The 8,650-nt window shown below is 39.1% G+C and overlaps 1 long non-coding RNA gene across 1 annotated transcript; it reads right to left on the minus strand.

Moving 5' to 3' along the window:
- Positions 1–274: 274 nt before the first annotated feature.
- LOC117026900 (uncharacterized) lies at positions 275–5,413 on the minus strand. The gene is made up of 3 exons (XR_004423850.1): positions 5,157–5,413; positions 2,440–2,579; positions 275–510 (listed from the first exon to the last, which is right to left on the minus strand). It is a non-coding gene; the product is annotated as an uncharacterized LOC117026900 (long non-coding RNA).
- Positions 5,414–8,650: the final 3,237 nt, after the last annotated feature.

Below are 8,650 nucleotides of genomic sequence, written 5' to 3' on the forward strand. Positions count from 1 at the left end.
ACACACACACACATTCTCACGCACATATTCACAAACACATTTAAAGAGGCAAAAATGTGCGATAGTAGAACAGGGAAGTAGACTCTTTATTTACCTCACTCATAATATGAAGTGGTGAAGGAAGAACAAAAAGTTCAGGGTATGATAAACACAAAATTTAAGTCTCGAAACTAATTTACTTTTTTTATTGTACCAGCTAAAGCCAATGAAAATAAACATGTATTATATTACGTTACACCATTATGGATTATTATTAATATCTTGTTTCCAATTTTATGCAATTTGGGTATAATCCAAATCAGTGCATTAGCCTGGGTAGGGGGCTTTGCTTGAGGTAATTGACATTATATAATCCAAAGCACAGAAAAAAGAAAACATATCTATAATCTTTACCCATTTCCAAACAGAGAGGGATAATCAGACCAATTCTCCTATTGTGTGCCCTCCTCCTTCATGCAGAGTTTCCTTTGAAGTCAGAGGGAGCTGGAGGAGCCAAGGCTAAGAATGTGGCTGGAGGAAAACAATGAATATTATTAGCAGGTCAGATTCTCATAACCAAGCTTTATGCCACATTAACCATTGAGTTTCTATAATACAGAGCCTTTATGATTGTTTTTATCTTCTGGTTTATTCCAGATCACTAATGCAATTTCTAATAATATACTGAGGATTTTTCTTAAGTATATTTATTTGAACTTCCTAAGGCTAGATCCACAAAATCCAGCCCCTCAAAAATATAAAACAACATTTTTTAAGAAAAAGATGAAAACTAAAAAGCATCATTTCCTGCTTCTCTGGAAATCTAGATGGCAGAAACACTGACCAATTAAATGGGCCTCCAGAGTGACTACAATACAGAGAAGTCAGGAAGTAGTAAGTGAGTTTTACTACTTGTAAAGCAGATTCTCTCAGTTCTCCCATGCTTGCTATGACCTTCAAGGAGAGATAAAATATAGGTTTGCATTTATGTCACCACGCTGAATTTCAGGCTTACTACTGCCACTTAGAAATACATTTGTCAGTCCGTTTGTTACAAATCACTGGGAGTGTAAATGTGTGTGAATGCATAGGATTTAAAATTATGGAAACTCATGCAATGGTGGACTGAAGGTAGGGACAACCATTTGACACAAGTGAACAGACAGTTGTCCAAAGACTCTCTTCAGCTTCCAAATCTCCAGTAAGAGGAAAATGACTAAAGGCAGGAACTGGAATGAAGCTGACCAACTTGTCAGGCTGAGAAGCTATCTGAGAATAAGCCAAGTTCTTCATTCAATTTGTGTATATATTTGTAAATACTATGCTCAAGCCATGTGATAATTGTTACAGATGCAAAGACAAATCACGTGGTTCTTGAAAAATCCAAAGCCATGTGGGGGAGAAAGGCACGTTAATAAACAATCCCGAACAATATGAGAAGCATCATAACGTAGGTGTGTACTTAGTGCTGTAAGAGCACAGAGAACAATGTTATTGATTCTGCCTGGAGTTTGGAAACAAGTAATGGGTTGGTCAATGGTAGTTTCACAGAAAAGTTAATAAATAGACTGTGTGTCTTTAACTATACGGTATTCACAAGCAGAAGAGGAAGGAGAGGCCATCTCAGGCAGAAAGAGTAGCATGGATTCAAAGCAGAGTATGCCTCATTCAGGAGATAAGAAGTTGTTGAGTCTGACTGCTGTACATGGTGCATAGGTTATATGGCAGAGAAAGAGTCTGCTATAATTCAGTTCTAAATTGCAGCCCAGTAAACAAAGCCTTGTATGCTACCTTAAAGAGTTGAGATCTCATCCAGGAAACAGTGGAAAGTCACCAAAATGTTTAAGTAGGGGGGTAACATGATCAGAATTGTGTTTTAAAAGATAGTTGGCATCAGTATAAAGGAATGCTTGGAAAGTAACAAGAATAGAATAATGGTCATCAGTTATAGTGAAGTTGAGAATTGAAAATGAGTAAGAGCTTTGGCTGTGGTAATAAATTAAGGAGAGATTTTAGGAGGTTAAAAAAAATTGTTTGGCAACTTCAATAAAATTTTTCATGTGCATTCTCTCAGGTTTGGGTCAGAGTGATATGGATGGAAAAGAAGATTTTTCCAGTATAGTTAATAGTAGAAGATGGTGTCCTAAGTCAGACTTCCTAAAGCAAGGCCTGCGATTGAAATTTTTCTGAAAATGATTTATTAAGGGAGTGCTCTCAGGAGATGGGGAGCAAGAGAAGCACAATAGGCCAAAGAAGATAGCCAGGAAGGACGTGGTCTCAGGTGAAAACTGGCTTTAGCTTAGCCTGGCCCCTGGCGGAGCTCTGGAACGTAAATTGTTGCACAGGGATAGCCCCTCTTATCCCCAAGGAGGGTAATTCTCAGGTGAGTTGGCACTGTTCAGCTAAGGATAAATCTTTGGCAAGGGTGCAGCCATGAGCTGTTACCAGGGAAACACTCACAGCTGCTGGGGAATGGGAGGGGTGCCAACAACCACCGCAGTCCACCCCTTTGCACTGCTCAGACCCACGTGCTTCTCCCATTAAGTTTACTCCATCCAGGCACTATTTCTTCAGGATTCTGGTTAGTCACATTTTCTGGGCTAATATGTAAGAGAAGAGTTAGCAAAAGAAACCACAGCTTCCCCGGCTGCAGTTTGTCCCAAGGCTATAACAGAGTCACCAGCTCTTTTGTCTGTGCCCCTTTTAGGTGTTCCTCCTTGGAGGCTTGTACCTCTGCAGATCTAGGTATATTGCCTAGAGAGTCTCCCCTTTTCCCCCAGTGTACATTTCCTGAGTAAGTAGCTCTTATCCTTTTGGGGAGGAGTAGGGAGTCACACACTTTCATTAATGTTGCCGTTCCTCTCTCATGGGGACCCAGCACCTCCTTGAGTCAGTGGGTTCTGGATCTGAGAATTAGCTCAGGTCTGCAGACAGAGCAAGAGATTAAGAACCTCAGCCTTTGGCCTATCTAATTTTTAAATCTCTTTTGATTTTATATACAAATAATACCCTTGTTACCTGCCCATCTGTCTTGCCCTTATGCAAGGTTGCCACTTCCATAGATACTTTGGGACAGCCTCCACCCCACAGGCAGAACAGACCGTCCAACCTTACTTCCCTTTGTGGCGATTGCACCAACTTTGCTTCTGACGTTTAGGCGCTGCCCATAGCCTATTGAGCTGTAACCCTACATCCCCATTGCCACAGTGGACCCCAGGCCAGTAACAGTGACGCCCACTATCCCTGGCCTAAGAAGGACTAGGCTACTTCACTGCTGAATCCCCCTCTTTAGCAGATTCCTCAGCATGTTAATAAACAGAATGTTCTCCAAGCCCTCCTGAGGAACAGAGTCAAATATAGATTTTTTAGTCGTACATAATGATCCTATTTTTGCGTGCCCATTTTTTTTTTAATCTGCTTTTTCCTTCCTCTGCTATCTATTACTAAAGTGCTGGGATCTCTACTTCATTTCATGTAGGCCACTACATTTTCCAAGCAATTAATAGGTATCCTTATAGTAGACCTACCACCCAGAGCCGTGGTGGAGTATGAAATTCTGTGTCACAACAGACTAACCCCATATCAGCAAACTGTGCATTTAGCTTTATATTCTGCCCACCTTGGTCGCAGGACCTTCGGAATCTACTCCCAGGCAACAATCTGGGCATACATGTCAGCCAAGTCCTGGCGCTCTCTTGGTGTATACCTTATCTTAGCAGGTCATTACTTTCCTAGTCGGGATATGCTGGGTTATGGCCCAAACTATCGGTCTGACTCCCATGAGAAGAAGCAGCACAGGCAGCTCCTGAGCATTGTCTTGTAAGACCTGTCACATCTGAGACTTCTGTATAGTTTTCAAGAAAAATGTCTCTTTTCCAACAAGAGAGAAGGGTTTACTAGCCACTGCTGCAAGCCAAACGTATTCAGGGGAATATGCAGATTTCAGGTTCTCAACTGCCCAAATACCCCTATCCCAAACACAGAATCCATGCTGTTTTTTCCCATGGCCCTGAATTTGGACTTGCGTAGGCTAAGAATTTAGCTTTCTTTAAAGTTCTGCCACTTTCACAATTATGAAGTGACCCTGACCTTCAAATCTGTCTTCCCTCTAGCTAAAAGAGATGAGTGTGTCTTTAAAAGCTTCTAATAAGTCTTTCTGACTCCCACAGTTTGCTTTAAATTCTGAATACCAGATCTGAGCCGGAGTGGCGGACAGACTCTAAGAGGGCTGCCAACGAGCCCTGCCCGTTACATTCACAGCACTGCCTCATCCATGGCCTGGTGTACGGGCTGGCCTTGTAACTTGCTTTTAATTAACAGACTATGACAAAGGTGACGGGATGTCACGTTCATGATTAAGCTACATAAGATTGTCCCTTCCTTCTCGCTAGAAGAATCCCTCTCTTGTCGGCCTTGATGAATTCATCTGCCATTTTGGAGAGAGGCCTACGTGGCAAGGAACGGAGGATGGCCGTTACCAACAGCTCAGAAGGAATGGAATCCTGTCAGTAATCACATGAGTCTGAACGTGGATGCTTCCCTAGTCTAGCCTTCAGGTGAGAGCCCGGTCCTGGGTGATACCCGGATCTGGACTGTAGCCCTCAAAAGGACCCTCCATCAGAGTACCCAGGTTAGACACCCCAGACTCCTAACCCATAGAAGCAGGGACATAGTGAGTGTATGTGTTCCTAAGCGGCTAACTTTGTGTTAATTTGGTATAACTTCAGTACTAACTAATAGAGGATGCCATTTTCTCTTTTTAATGAATCAATGATACTAGTTATAATCACCCAAATCCACAGTCCTGATAGTTCCAATTACCCCCTACCTCTCAAAGCTAGAGGTATCAATGTCTATGTGCATCTAAACCCAGTTTACTACTATGGGTGAACAGAACTGGCAAAGTTTTTTGTGGTTTTTTGTTTGTTTGTTTGTCTGTCTGTTTGTTTGTTTGTTGTAAAAGGCCAGATAGTAAATATTTTAGGCTTTGCAGGGTATACAGTAACTGCCTCAAATACTCAGCTCTGTCTGATAATACATAAATGAATGTGATCCAATACAACTTTATTTACAAAAAGCAATGAGCTGGATTTGGCTCACAAGCCACAGTTTGCTGACTTCTGATCTTAACAATCACAGTGCTACAGAATGCCAGGGACTAACAATGCTGTACCTACCACCAGAGACAGGGGCCTCGTCGTCATCCTCCTCCAGAATCCCACCTACGACTTTGCTTCCCAGGTCCACTTCCAGTACCATCCATCTTGCCTTGAGTTCCCTAAAAGTAGAACCTAAGAAAAAGATTCTTATAAAAGTGATTTATTGAGAGAGTGCTCTTAGAAGTAAAAGGGGGCAAGCAAAGAAGCTAAGCAAGGATGTTTTCAGTTGAAAACTGTGGGTGCCTAGTTCTACAGGAAGCTCTGGAGCGCCAGGATTCAAGCCGTCCCTGCAGCAAAGAGGGGGCCGGGAAAAATTATCAGTTAGTTAATCATTGGCTGCTGGCTGCCCAAGTGGGAGAACAGTCCAAACAAGGCAGTTTCCCCTTCTCAGAGGATGAAGGCAGCTATTAGTAACCAACACTCACAGCTGCGGGGTACTTTCCTGTTCCTCCCCTGGGGCAACCATTTTACCCCAATTAAACTTTTGTCAATAGCCTAAAAGCATTTTCAATAATTTCTAAGAGATGAAAATGGGGTGGTTAAAATACAAAGAATATCAAAGATGCCAAAACGAAGCAAAATCCTGTTTGTTTTTGTTATGTACTGTTTACACATTGCTTATTATCATTTTCTTTAGCCCATTTGTCATAACTAGAACTAACTAGTCAAACAGATAGAATTGAATGACAGTTTGGGGAGCAATTAAGGGAAACACAGGGTAGTACCAAGATGCAAAGCAAATAGCTCCAAGCTCTCGTATCGTGTAGTGCTCCCTATTATATAGTATAATAGCAATCACCACGGAGCACAACTGCTTCAGATTTCTATCCCATGCTAGCTGTGTGAACTTGAGCAAGTTACCTAAAATGTTGTGTCTGAGTTTCCTGTCTGTAAAATGGAGCTAATACTAGTGTCTACCTCAGAAGGTAATTGTGGGGGGAAAAAGATGCACGGAAGTGTTCACAATAGTACTTGGTTTAGTGGTTACCAGAGGGTAAGCGGGGAGGAGAGTGGTAGATGAGGGTAAAGGAGACCAAATATGTGGTGATGGAAAGAGACCTGACTCTGGGTGGTAAACATATATGTGATATATAGATGATGTGTTACAGAATTGTACACCTGAAACCTATGTAACTTTACTAACAATTGTCACCCCAATGAACTTTAATTTTAAAAAAAAGTACGTGGTACATAGTACACACTTAGTAAATGTTGGCTGTGTTATTATTATTGGTGTTAAATTCATGTGATCATCAACTTATCTATCATTGTATTTTCTATCCAGGCAATGATTTATTTATTTTTAAATGTATTCATTTTATTTTAAGTATAGTTGGAACACAATATTATATTAGTTATACTCATTCCAGGTGTACAATGTAGTGATTTGACATTTTTATTCTTATATTTAAAAGTACCTTTTACAGTGTACCCTTAACTACACTGTATTATAGGCTCTATTTCCTCTTAGTCCTGCACTTTAGAATAGGAGAAAACAGAATTAGATTAGTCTGCTCTAAAGCAAAAAGCCAAGTTTCCTTCCTACATGCCAAAGGAAATTCTGCAGAGTCATAATCTTGAGTCCTCTCTGTAGAGAAATAGTACCTATACTCCTAAGCAAGAACCATGAAAAAAATGTTTTCTATATCCACATCTGAGGTAATTATTCTTTGGTAACAAAACTTCAAGAGCCTATAATTTTTGTAAGGTAAAATTATGCCTTAGTTTTATGAAGTTTGTGGGCCTGGCTGACCATCAACAATAGTTTTCAGAGAGATCGAAAAGATTCTACATATTTCCATACGTAGATTTGCAACTATGTATATAGAAACACATAAAGAATATTATTTATTGTATATTTATACACAAGAATATTATTTATTTTATATTTATGTATATTCAAGAGATTCCAAAGTTTCCAACTTTTCAATTCATGAAATTACTTTTCAATTTATAGTAATGTTCAGAGTACAAGATTCTGTACCTTGGACACACATGAAATATATCCGATCCCTAATGTCTGTCTAGCATTTCAGCTTCTCTTCATCTTTATAAATCACTGCTCAATAAACAAGGAAATAGGAACCAAGTAACCAGGGAGATTTGGAAGGAAGATCACAATTATTTGATGAGTGAAACATCTGGAAAGGGATCATGGCCTCATTATCTTTCAAAAATAGTTAATGAAACTCTTCTTTTAGTTCACTGAAGAATTGTAAGTGGAAGTGCTTCATCAAACATTAACTAAGAAAATGTATGCCAATGCTTTGGATAAGTCAGATTGTCATTCTACTCCATAAATATTTATTCTGCAGATGGTTTTTAAACCTAGCAGTTTCCTTTTTATAAGAAAAAGTTAAGTTGGTATATTTATTTTAGATTATATTACAGAACTTTTCAACAGTTGGGGTTTTTAAAAACATTTATTCAATTTCTTTTCCTATTTAAAATCAGTGGCTTGAATTGAACAAATCATAATGTAGTAGGAATTTCACACTTATCAGGTGAAAGATTGGTCTCACCTATTATGCTTTTTCCTTGGCAATGTAAAAATATGTTTTTAAAAATTAGAAATCTTTTGAAATCCTGCTCTTCAGAAAGAAAAATATTTAAAATCTATAGGCCATTGGACAGCAAACAGCTTTTGAAAGATACTTAAGCTATAGAACTAAATAATTTTCATCCCACATGTGATTATGCCTTTCTGGTTTAAAAACTCATTCTTTAGAAAAAAAAAAAAGCTAATTCTTCTAAGAAGGACTTAAGTATAACATAATAAGGAAACACTGGTGTCAGGTGAATCAGCAAACACGTTAAATATCAACACACTGCGTTGTGTCTATTTGATTCAATCACCAAAACACGTATTGAGCACTGACTAGATGCCAGGACTGTGACAGGTGCTAAGAATGAAAAAATGAAATGGTGGTTACTGCCTTCAGGGAACTCATAGTCTAATGCAGGCGACAGCCACTTCAGCAGCTATCTATAAGCCAGGATGACAAGTGCTATACTAGCAGTATCAGCTAAGTATTAGGGAAGCAGGAAAAAAAAAAAAAGTGACTGCCCAAATGTGGTTTAAAAATGAGAAATGCAATAAGAATTTTTTAAGACCCAAGGATCACAAAGAGTCAGTCAGCCTCTGAATTAAGATTAGCAAAAGTCTTTGTGGGAACAAATATAAAGGAAAATTCTTAACTGTGACTTCCCAGGAGAAAATGGGAGTAAAAATATTTAGAGAGCCACAAGATGGAGAGCAATGTGACTATTTTAACATCTTAAGAATATTCTGACTAAGTACTAAGTTGTGACTGTGATGACAGATCTATGTATCACTGTAACTGCTGTGAATGTGCTAAACTTCACTAAAATCATTAACAATTACGAAAGATCATTATTTCAACATGGCAGTCAACCACACACTAAAACTAAATATGCGCTGTGGTATGTTCAGTTCTGGGGCAAATTTGGTCACAATTGATTAATATCGAAGAAAATTATGTTGTGACAAA

Source organism: Rhinolophus ferrumequinum, chromosome 9, assembly GCF_004115265.2.
Source record: "Rhinolophus ferrumequinum isolate MPI-CBG mRhiFer1 chromosome 9, mRhiFer1_v1.p, whole genome shotgun sequence".
NCBI classification, from domain to species: domain Eukaryota; kingdom Metazoa; phylum Chordata; class Mammalia; order Chiroptera; family Rhinolophidae; genus Rhinolophus; species Rhinolophus ferrumequinum.